A 9,656-nucleotide genomic window follows, 5' to 3' on the forward strand; every position below is an offset into this window, starting at 1 on the left:
TTAACCTTGAGCAGAAGAGCTCAGGAACAGGGCCCAAGACCTGAGTTCAAGCCCCATGAGCATAAATAAGTAAATATATGGGTGAATAAATAAATTATAGCCTATGGATATTGTTATTGCATTAAAACAATTCAATGAGTAGAAAGTTCACTGCTATATCCACTGCTCTCCAGTCACCTCTATAAGCCTCAGCAAGAATTCCATAACAGCACCCGAGTACTTCTGATTGGCTTTTCCCACAGGCTGCTGGTTCATGACCACACCCCCTCCAAGAGAAAAGCAAAACAGCCAGCTGACATGGAACAGGAGGGGAATTTGAGTCTGTTTCACACTAAATTTAACAAGCATAAACAAACAGAAGTTTGCATACCATGTAATTTTTTTTATTCTTAAAAGATTAGAAGTATGCTGCCAAATGTCAAAACACACAAACCAAAAGGAAATGAAAGTTGTTATTTTCCTTTGGGTTTTATCTCCATTAACCAAATGTTTTCATTCAAACAGTGTTTACACTGCCATTGTCCTGCCTTGTTTGGAGAAGTAATAATCGAGGGGCGTGCTTCCAGCACTGACAACCGAGTAGTGATGTGGATCTGCCCAGCTGCTTCTGTGCCCAGAAAATGCTCCACTTCAGAATTCTGTGCTGAGAAGCCAACAAAAAACTCTTTGCTTGCCTTCAGGATCTGCACTGAGCACATGAGTGCTACCAACCTCTCTTCTCACGCTCGCCTTCCCCTCGTTTCTGGGCCAGAGCAGGGAGAACAAGCCATGAGGACTGTCTGTCCTACAGCCCAATTATGCTGCACAAGGAAGGCATGAACGCAAAGCTTCAGAAGTCCTCATCTGGCCACACGGTGCTGCTCCTGGTCAAAGGCACCAAGTAAGGGCTACAGGTCCCAGGGTGCCTGCTACAGGCCCAGCACTGCCAGGTGCCCATAACACCATGATGCTGCAGTTGTACAGGGAGGCATTTTACAAGTGAGGGGGACAGAGCCACTGAGAAGATGAAGCTCGCTGCTCTCTACCGCAGCCCCATCACTTCCAGTGAACCCCCATAAGGACTTAATCCTTAATCTCAATCCCAAACAGCATCACTTCTGTATGGCTATCCAAACATGGCAGATCACTGGCCAAACAACTTACAAAGTCAAGCCCTGAGCCCAAGAAGGTCCTCTCCCTTCTCTACTCTTCTCCCCTTCTCGTCTCTTGTATTAGTTCTACTGTACATTTTCCTATCCCCTCTGAAGTCAGTCATGGCAAAAGACAGGAAAATCAGTCAGAAGGTAGTGTATTTAAAAAAATAAATAAATCAGACAGGAAAGTACAGGCTCTGCTGAGGGGGAAGGCTAGGCAACGCGTAAGTGAAGATAAATTTAAGTAGACTGACTAGTAAAACATGTTGAAAATGTTTAGGATTAAGGGAGGGGGATAAAGGATAGTGATGGAGGAAATAAATTGATTGGGATGTACTGTTCAGACCTGTAATACAGAACTCTCTCTGTACAACTAATATGTGTCAATACATTTTTTAAATGAAGTATGTAGACCCTTCACATTCTCTTCCCACTCTGGAGGTGATGGTGGCCACTTGTGCTTGCCCAAACTGTGGAAGGTATGTCCACACGGACTCACACAAGTGCAAGGCCACACTACTCATGAGAGCCAACGGTGGACACAACTTTATCTGCTGGATGAGGCGTGAACGAACAAACCCAGTCGAGTCACACAAATGGTCTACTACTTAGCCCTGAAGAGGAATACCATCCTCCAACATGCTGTCACTTTGGTGCATTGGACTCCAACGTGGGTAAACCTTGAAAACAGGATGCAGAGGACCGAAGCAGAACCAACACGCTACCTATCATATGAGTCTACTTATATGGAATGTTCAGAACAAGCAAACCCATAGGGACACAAAGCAGACTGAAAGCTCCCAGGAGACAGAATGTAGAAGGAGATGATTACTAAGGGTACAGAGTTTCTTCCTAGAATGATGACATGTTTTACAATAAGATTATGCTGATGATTATACTACGCTAAGTATACTAAAAAATCCACTATTCTTTTCACATTCATTTACACACTTCAAGTGTATGCACACTGTATGGCACATATCAATAAAACTCAAAAAAAAAAAAAAGACTAGTCCTGGGCAGGGAGCATGGCCTAGTGGTAGAGGGCTCGTCTAGCATGCACAAAGCACAAAGCCCTGAGTTTGATTCCCTGGAACCACATACACAGAAAAAGCCAGAAATGGTGCTGTGGCTCATGTGGCAGAGTGCTAGCCTTGAGCAAATAAGTGTCTAAAGACAGTGCCCAGGCCCTGAGTTCAAGTGCCAGGACTGGCAAAAAAAAAAAAAAAAAAAAAAAAAAAGACTAGTCCTTCTTGCCCTGGGTTCCCATCACTCTGGGTTTGTGCAGGGCTGCAGTGAGCCTCGTCCCCTAAGCACACACTAGAAATGCAGTTCAGGGCAGGAGTGGGAGAAATCTTTGCTATGCCAATCACTCCATCTGCATGCAACTCAAGCACAACCACACCTCATATGCTCCTGTTGAAAATGTGCCTGTGGTCAATTAACTCTAAACACTTGAAGGAAACCACGTTGTCCCTTCCACCCAACAGGAGCCTGAATCTTTAAAGCCCAAGAGGTGGGGCAGAATGGAGTTCCTGCAAGAATCTAACTCCATCAGGATCATTCCTGGTCAAAGGCACCTCAGTGACAGTTGTTCATCTACTGCTATGGGCCTGACAGTGGAACGGCACTGATGCCTCTGCAGGAGAGGCATTTCCTGTGTGGAGAGAAGCGGGGACAAGGCCTGGGCACTGGATGGGGCTCGTCTCCTCCTGAGAAAATTCGCAAGGGCCCAATCCTCAACCTCAGTTAAGTGTTTAAAAAAAAAGTTTAAAATGCTTAACAAAATAAACCGACCTTCCAAAAATAGAGAAATTGAAAAAATAAACCACCCTTCCAAAACTACTGAGAAGCAAGCAGCTATACCCAAGACAAAAATGGGAACAGAACTGTTCAGAGAAAAATATAAAATGGTCCTTAAATGTATGACAGCACTACCAGCTCCGTATTTCAGAAAAAAAACACATTAATACTATACTATTTACACGTGCCATGCCCTCCGTCCTTTTCATTCAGTTTCAAGGTAGGGTCTCACTTTATGCCAGGGGTGGCCTGGGGTGGCCTGAGCAGTGATCCTTTTTTTGTTCAGCCATTGGTCAAGCTGGAATCTCTCAAACTTCTTTTTGCTTGTGCTGGCCTTGAACCACAATCTGATCTCAGCCTCCCAAGTAGCTAGGATTATTTTAGGCTTGAGCTACTGTGCCCTGCTTATGGGCTTTTCTTTAGGGAAGGGGTAGGGAACACGGGACCCCTGGACCAGGGGAGGGGAGAGGAGGAGAGGGAAGTGGAGGGGAGAGGAGAAAGGAACGAGACACAGACTGACAGAATTATCCAAGTCTTTGTTCAACACGCCTCAGATGGCAGTCATTGCCAGGTTGTCCAGGAGTAAGTGGCAACCCAGGCCCAGCTGTGTTTCTACAGCCTCCTATGAGAGCTAGGCACCAGCTGTCAGCTAGAGAGCAAAGCCTCCTTTCTTCCTACACTGTCTCTTCCTTTCTGTAAGTCCCCTCCAGGCCTTCCCGCTTCTCACCCCAGTGTCCTTCCCTGTGTCTACACCCCACCCACCCGGACAGCTTTCCCTCTCCACAGACCACCAAAACATCATGTGCAAACCAGACGAGGGCAGCCCAAGGCAGCCCTGAGCAGGTCTGTGCCACACTGGAAGGTGATACACCGGGGCCAAGTCCAGTGGGCATGACCAAAGAGATGCTGACCCAACAGACAGCAGGCGCTCAAGGGACACAGTATGCAGGTGAACAGACCATAGCAAGGGCACAGGACCATAGGATGAGCTTTCAGACCAGGCATAAAGCATGTAAGGAACTAGACACAGGGTGAGCAACAGCCAGAGCACATGCCAAGCCAAATGGGCAAAGAGAGCAAGCAGGGCAAGAAAGGAAGGAAGAGGAAATGAAGAGAGGAAGGAGAGGGAAAGGAAAGAGGAAGGGATGGATTCAAATCACACTCTAGGAGGAGGAGGGAGGGCATTGCTATCTCAGAGGCTATCAGTGAACACAAACCCATCCCTGGCTCCAGGCACCCTTGCTCCAGTGGGCTGGCTGGCCTTCCTTAGATCAAGTAACACAGAGTGCTAAAGAGAAAAACTAAAGCTGATATAAAGATGAAAGGCTTAGCCCACAAAGAGAAGAGCCTCCTTTTTGAAATGACCCATGCTTAAAAGATACCAGATCAGGGAGCTACTACTTCTCACACAACCAAGCAACACCAAGCAAAACCCATCACTCACCAGGAAAAAGTTTCTGGCTATGTAATCCCAAATGGTATTTCCATGGGACTTGAAATTTCAACACTCAAATTTCCAAGTGCTTAACTCAACAGCTAGCATGCTACACAGACTGAATTCTGTTAAGGAAGCCATTTGCTTCCCTTATTTCCTTTCTCTTCTAATTTAAAAAAGAACAAAAAACAAACTTCGTGGTACCCTTTACTCTCTATCACAGGATTCTTAAATATCCACCAATTAGTGCAATGCAGCACAGAAATGCACACAGGGTGCCTGCTGGCTAGTCTTGTGGGAAGATGCATGCATGTGTGTACAGGGATCAACTCTCATCAGCCAGGTGGTCCTGGTACCGCTGGGAACCAGGGACCTCTCTTTCCTATGGGAGACCTGCTCTCAGGGACACCCAAACAACTTTTTTTTTGGGGGGGGGGGGTCTGTTGTGGGGGTTGAACTCATGGCCTGAGAGCTGTCCCTGAGCTCTTTTACTCAAGGCTTTGAGTCACAGCTCCACTTCCAGTTTTTGAGTGGTTAACTGGATAAGTCTCACGGTGACTTTTCTGCCCAGGCTGGCTTTGAACTGTGATCTTCAGATCCTGAGTAGCTAGGATTACCAGGGTGAGCCACAAGCACCCAGCTTCAAACAACTTCTGACAGCACCAATACCAAGGGCCCCAGAAGAACATCCCATCACAGGTCCCACTGCAGAGAGCTATTTGGTCTGGAGCAGTCGCCAGCTTTATGGGTTGCATCAGAGGTAGCTGCTGAGCCTCAGGCACTCACATTTCCTGATGTATTGGCTATCTGCTCTTCCAGACACCCCTAAAGATAGGCAGTAAACAGTGTGAGGTCATGCTGACACTCATCTGAGATCCACAGCCACTAGGCTGGAGGTAGGAAGAGCTACCCTTTCACTTATACCACCCAAGGAGAAATGGAGAGCTTTCAATGACTATGCAACAGCTAGCCTGCTGTAGCCTAGGCAACACCATCAGTCCTAAATTCCAGCTTGACACCTGCCCTGTACCTAAGCCCCTCCTTCCTCACCACACCTCTGGCTATTCCCCAAAACCTCTCTCTACAAGTAGTTCCAACAAGTCCCTAAGCCTTCAGGGAGCTGCTGAGGCCTACCAGCTAGGGCAGGAGGGCAAAAGCTTTGCAGGAAAAACAAGCTTTCCTGGAAAGGCCTCTTCCCAGGACAGCCACTCCAGTCTTATGCTGAGCTATTATCATGGTTAGGACACCAACACCAGGGAGAGAACAATAAGACACAAGCTCAGATGAAATAAGCCAACATATCAACAGTGACAGGACTATAGGTCAAGTTCACATCTACTTCCAAAATTTCTTTGATCATTTCTATGGGGCTCAGATGACTCTCAAAAAATATGGCACTTCAGCAAGCTATGTACTTTACAAACTGAAAGACTGTAGAAGTAACTTTTTCCTGCCCTCCTGACTATCTCTCTCAGTCTCCCTTAAGGCCAGCCATAGAAACAAGAACTTCTCCCCACAGGTCACAGAAGCCCTTCTTCCCAAAGATAGCCAGAAAAAATGAAATCACTCTACCCTCCCTAACCACCTACCCTTTCAGTCTGTCTAGGAGCTGGCCATAAAGAAATTCTCTGCTGTGGGCCAGGAGTTTGGCCTAGTGGTAGAATGCTTGCCTAGAACACATGAAGACCTGGGTTTAAGTCCTCAGTACCACATACATAAAAAGCTGGTTTGGCCTAGTGGTTGAGTGCTTGCCTAGCATGCACGAAGACCCAGGTTCGATTCCTCGGTACCATATATATGGAAAAAAGCTGGAAGTGGTGCTAAGGCTCAAGTGGTAGAGCTCTGGCCTTGAGAAAGTCCAAGGACAGTGCTCAGGCCCTGAGCCCAAGCCCAAGACTGGCAAAAAAAAAAAAAAAAAAGCTGGAAGTGGTGCTGTGGCTCAAGCAGTAAAGCTCTACCCTTAAGAAATTGCTCAGGGGCCGGGAGTTTGGCCTAGTGGTTAAAGTGCTTGGCTAGCATGCACCAAGACCCGGGTTCGATTCCTTGGTACCACATACATAGAAAAAAAAAAAGCCGGAAGTGGTGCTGAGGGTCAAGTGGTAGAGCTCTAGCCTTGAGAAAGTCCAAGGGCAGTGCTCAGGCCCTGAGCTCAAGCCCAGGACTGGCAAAAAAAAAAAAAATTTGCTCATGCCCCAAGTTCAAGCCCCAGGACTGGCAAAAAAAGAAAAATTCTCTGTTCTTCCTTGTCCAATAGTAGGTCCTACAAGCCTTCTTCAACCCAGAGAGAGGGTCCTGACAAACACCTGGGACAAGGTTCCTTGCTCCACTGAGAGGCCTTTTTGCGTTTCCCCACTCATCTCAGTCTCCCTCAAGATCACATCCTTTCTGTCCACCCACAGTTCTAGCCAGAAGAGCGGTCTCTGCTCCACAGCCCTAAGCAGAATAGACTTTTCACCATCATTCTCGAGGCGCCCATCAGTAAAAATGACTGTTACAGAAACTGCTCATGCTGTTGTCTTGCAAAGCTCTCTTTTGTCATGGAGGTGTCTGCTGTGAGCTCTATAAAGGGGAAGGAAAGGACCACATGCCCCTACAGTATTAAAACAGGTGTCCTCAACAACCTCTCAGGACTCCAGGCAGAAGTCAGTCTGCAAACACCATTCTATACAGTCTACTGCAGCAAAGCTGACTTTAGCATGCCTTTGGAAACTCTTGATTACCCATGGTGGGAAAGGAAAAGTTACTAAGATGCCTGTCCAAAGGCAAAAGAACTAAAACAAGCTGGAATTTCTTTGCTGGAATTAGGAGTTTGGTTTAAAGAAACACTTATTCCCCTTGCTTCAAATGTTTCTATCTACCCAGCACTTTGCAGTCAGCTTACACAGTAATCTCTTGTGCTTCTTTCTTTTCTTCTTTCTGAATAAAAAATATATATTCCTATCAACAATATTTTCTGCCATATTTTTTGTTTCTCTTAATTAAAGCAAATGGGTGGTACTTTTTTCCTTTCTTAAGCTTTGGAGTAGGCTGAGAATGTGGCTTTGTGGTAGAGTGCTTGCATAGTACATATGAAGCCCTTGGGTTCAATTCTTTAATACCATATAAACAGAAAAAGCCAGAAGTGGCACTGTGGCTCAAGTGGTAGAGTACCAGCCTTGAGCAAAAGAAGCTCAGGGACAGCGCCTAGGCCCTGAGTTCAAGCCCCAGGACTGGAAGGGAAAAAATAAAAAAAAGTTTGGGGGAATCACAGTACACTAGTTACAGAGACCATGTTTTAAATGTTCTCTTTATAAACCAGGTCTTTTCCATAATTATAGTCTATAATAAATGGTATTAAGCCTACATTAGGCTCTAAGTATAGGATCTGGGTCACAGTGGCCAGAAGATCCTGTTACAAAGCCATGCCACGGCTAGCTAGGCAGACCCAAGGACTTCAGAGTTGAATCCTTGAAGACCTAACTTGAGTCTCTTGTGGTTTGGAGCAGGAGAGGTGCCCCCTCAGAGCTGTTCCACCATGCCACAGACAGGAAACTGCTGGGAACTCCATAATCCTCTTTACTCAGCCTCTCTGAGCTCAGACTGCTATCCTCTGGTTTGGCTGCCCCCCAAGATTCCACCCCTTTCGTCTGTTTATCCCCACTTTGTTGCTGAAATGTGAAATGGCCTAAAGCAGAAGCTCACAAAGTGGCCACATGTGGAGCCCTTTGGGGAGCGCAGGCCTGATTCCAGAACCATTACAACAGGAGGCGAGGACTGAGCATCAACACTCTCCAGCCGAAGATGATGAGAAACAGCCAGAGCTGACCAGCACCAGTTTAGAGAAATCCAGAGAGCAGGATAAGAGCAAAAGGGGAAAAACCAGGGACAGAGAAATGGGAAAGACAGGAGAAAATGACAAAATCTTGGGTCTAAAGGCAAGGTTAGAACCCAAAGTACAGGTCACAACTATAACTGGCTTTGGGCTGAGCTTACTGGTGGCCAAAGCAAAGTAAATCATGCTCCCTACAAGAGAAAAGCAGGTTTTGCCTTGTCCCAGGGCTTGGGATGAAGGCTCCTCCATCCCCTCGGCGGGGACATACAGAATGACATAAGAGTGGGCCACTCAGACACATGAGGGGGAGCACCTTACTGTGCCTCACAAAGCACATGGCTCTACAACAGCATCCCTGAGAAAGGTGCCCACCTGTCGGCACCTGGCTACCCTCTCTGAGCTCCACTAGCTCCTCCAGATTCCCTGGAGCGCATACTAAGAACACGCGGAATAGGCCCTCCAGGACAGCAGCACACAGTCAGGAAAAGGTAAAGGAAAGGCCCAGGGTCTCTTTGTTACTGAGGTTGTAGATAATAGCACTGACATGGTATTCAGCAAAACAAGCTCTTCTAGCACCAGCTCTCATGGAAAACATGTATCTGACCCCCACATTTGGAAGGTGGAAAAGTTCTAGAGACTGCCACCCATATCTGTCCTCCACACAAGTGCTCAGAAAGGCATCTCAGCAACAGAGAGGGGCAATTACCCAAAACACCTAAAACCAGAGGCCTGGCCCCTTCCATACTATGCTCTGGTAAACTTCTGTTATGTAGACCACACCTTAGAAGTTTTCAAAATGAAATAAACAGAAATAAATCACTCCCCAGCTTTCTCATACATACTATTTTCATTCTGATCAGTGCATCTTATCACCACATTTTGAATTAAGCTCTAAGCTGAGCACAGATGGCTCATGCCTGTAATTCTAGCTACTCAGGAGGCTGAGATCTGAGGACACAGTTCAAAGCCAGCCTAGTCACAGAAAAAGCTGAAGTAGTACTGTGGCTCAAGTGGTAGAATGCAAGCCTTGAGCAAAAGGAGCCTAGGGACAGCACCTAGGCCCAGAGTTTTGGGAGACAGGGAGAGTGGGGAGAGGGAGGACAAGGGGGAAAATGTTTCTGACTTAAGTTAAAACAGCACCTGTACCAGGACTAAGAACCTATAAATCTTAGCTGAGAAATGGAGGATCACAGGAAGAAAAGTCTTCCAGAATCCATCTCAACTACCAAAAAGCTGGGCTGCAGGCATGGCTCAAATGGTAGAATGCCAGCCATAAGCAAGAAAGCTGAGCAAGGATGCAAGGCACTGAGTTCAAGCCCCATACCAGAAATAAATAAATAATCAAGCAATTGATCACAACAGCCAACAAACACTTTGTGGTCTATCCATAAAATATTACTCAACCATCAAATGGAATAAAGTGCAATCTATGGGGCAGAATAGACAAGGCTAGAAAGGATGCAAGGTGAAAGAG

This window comes from Megascapheus bottae, chromosome 17 (assembly GCF_031878675.1).
Source record: "Megascapheus bottae isolate mThoBot1 chromosome 17, mThoBot2.hap1, whole genome shotgun sequence".
Lineage (NCBI taxonomy): Eukaryota > Metazoa > Chordata > Mammalia > Rodentia > Geomyidae > Megascapheus > Megascapheus bottae.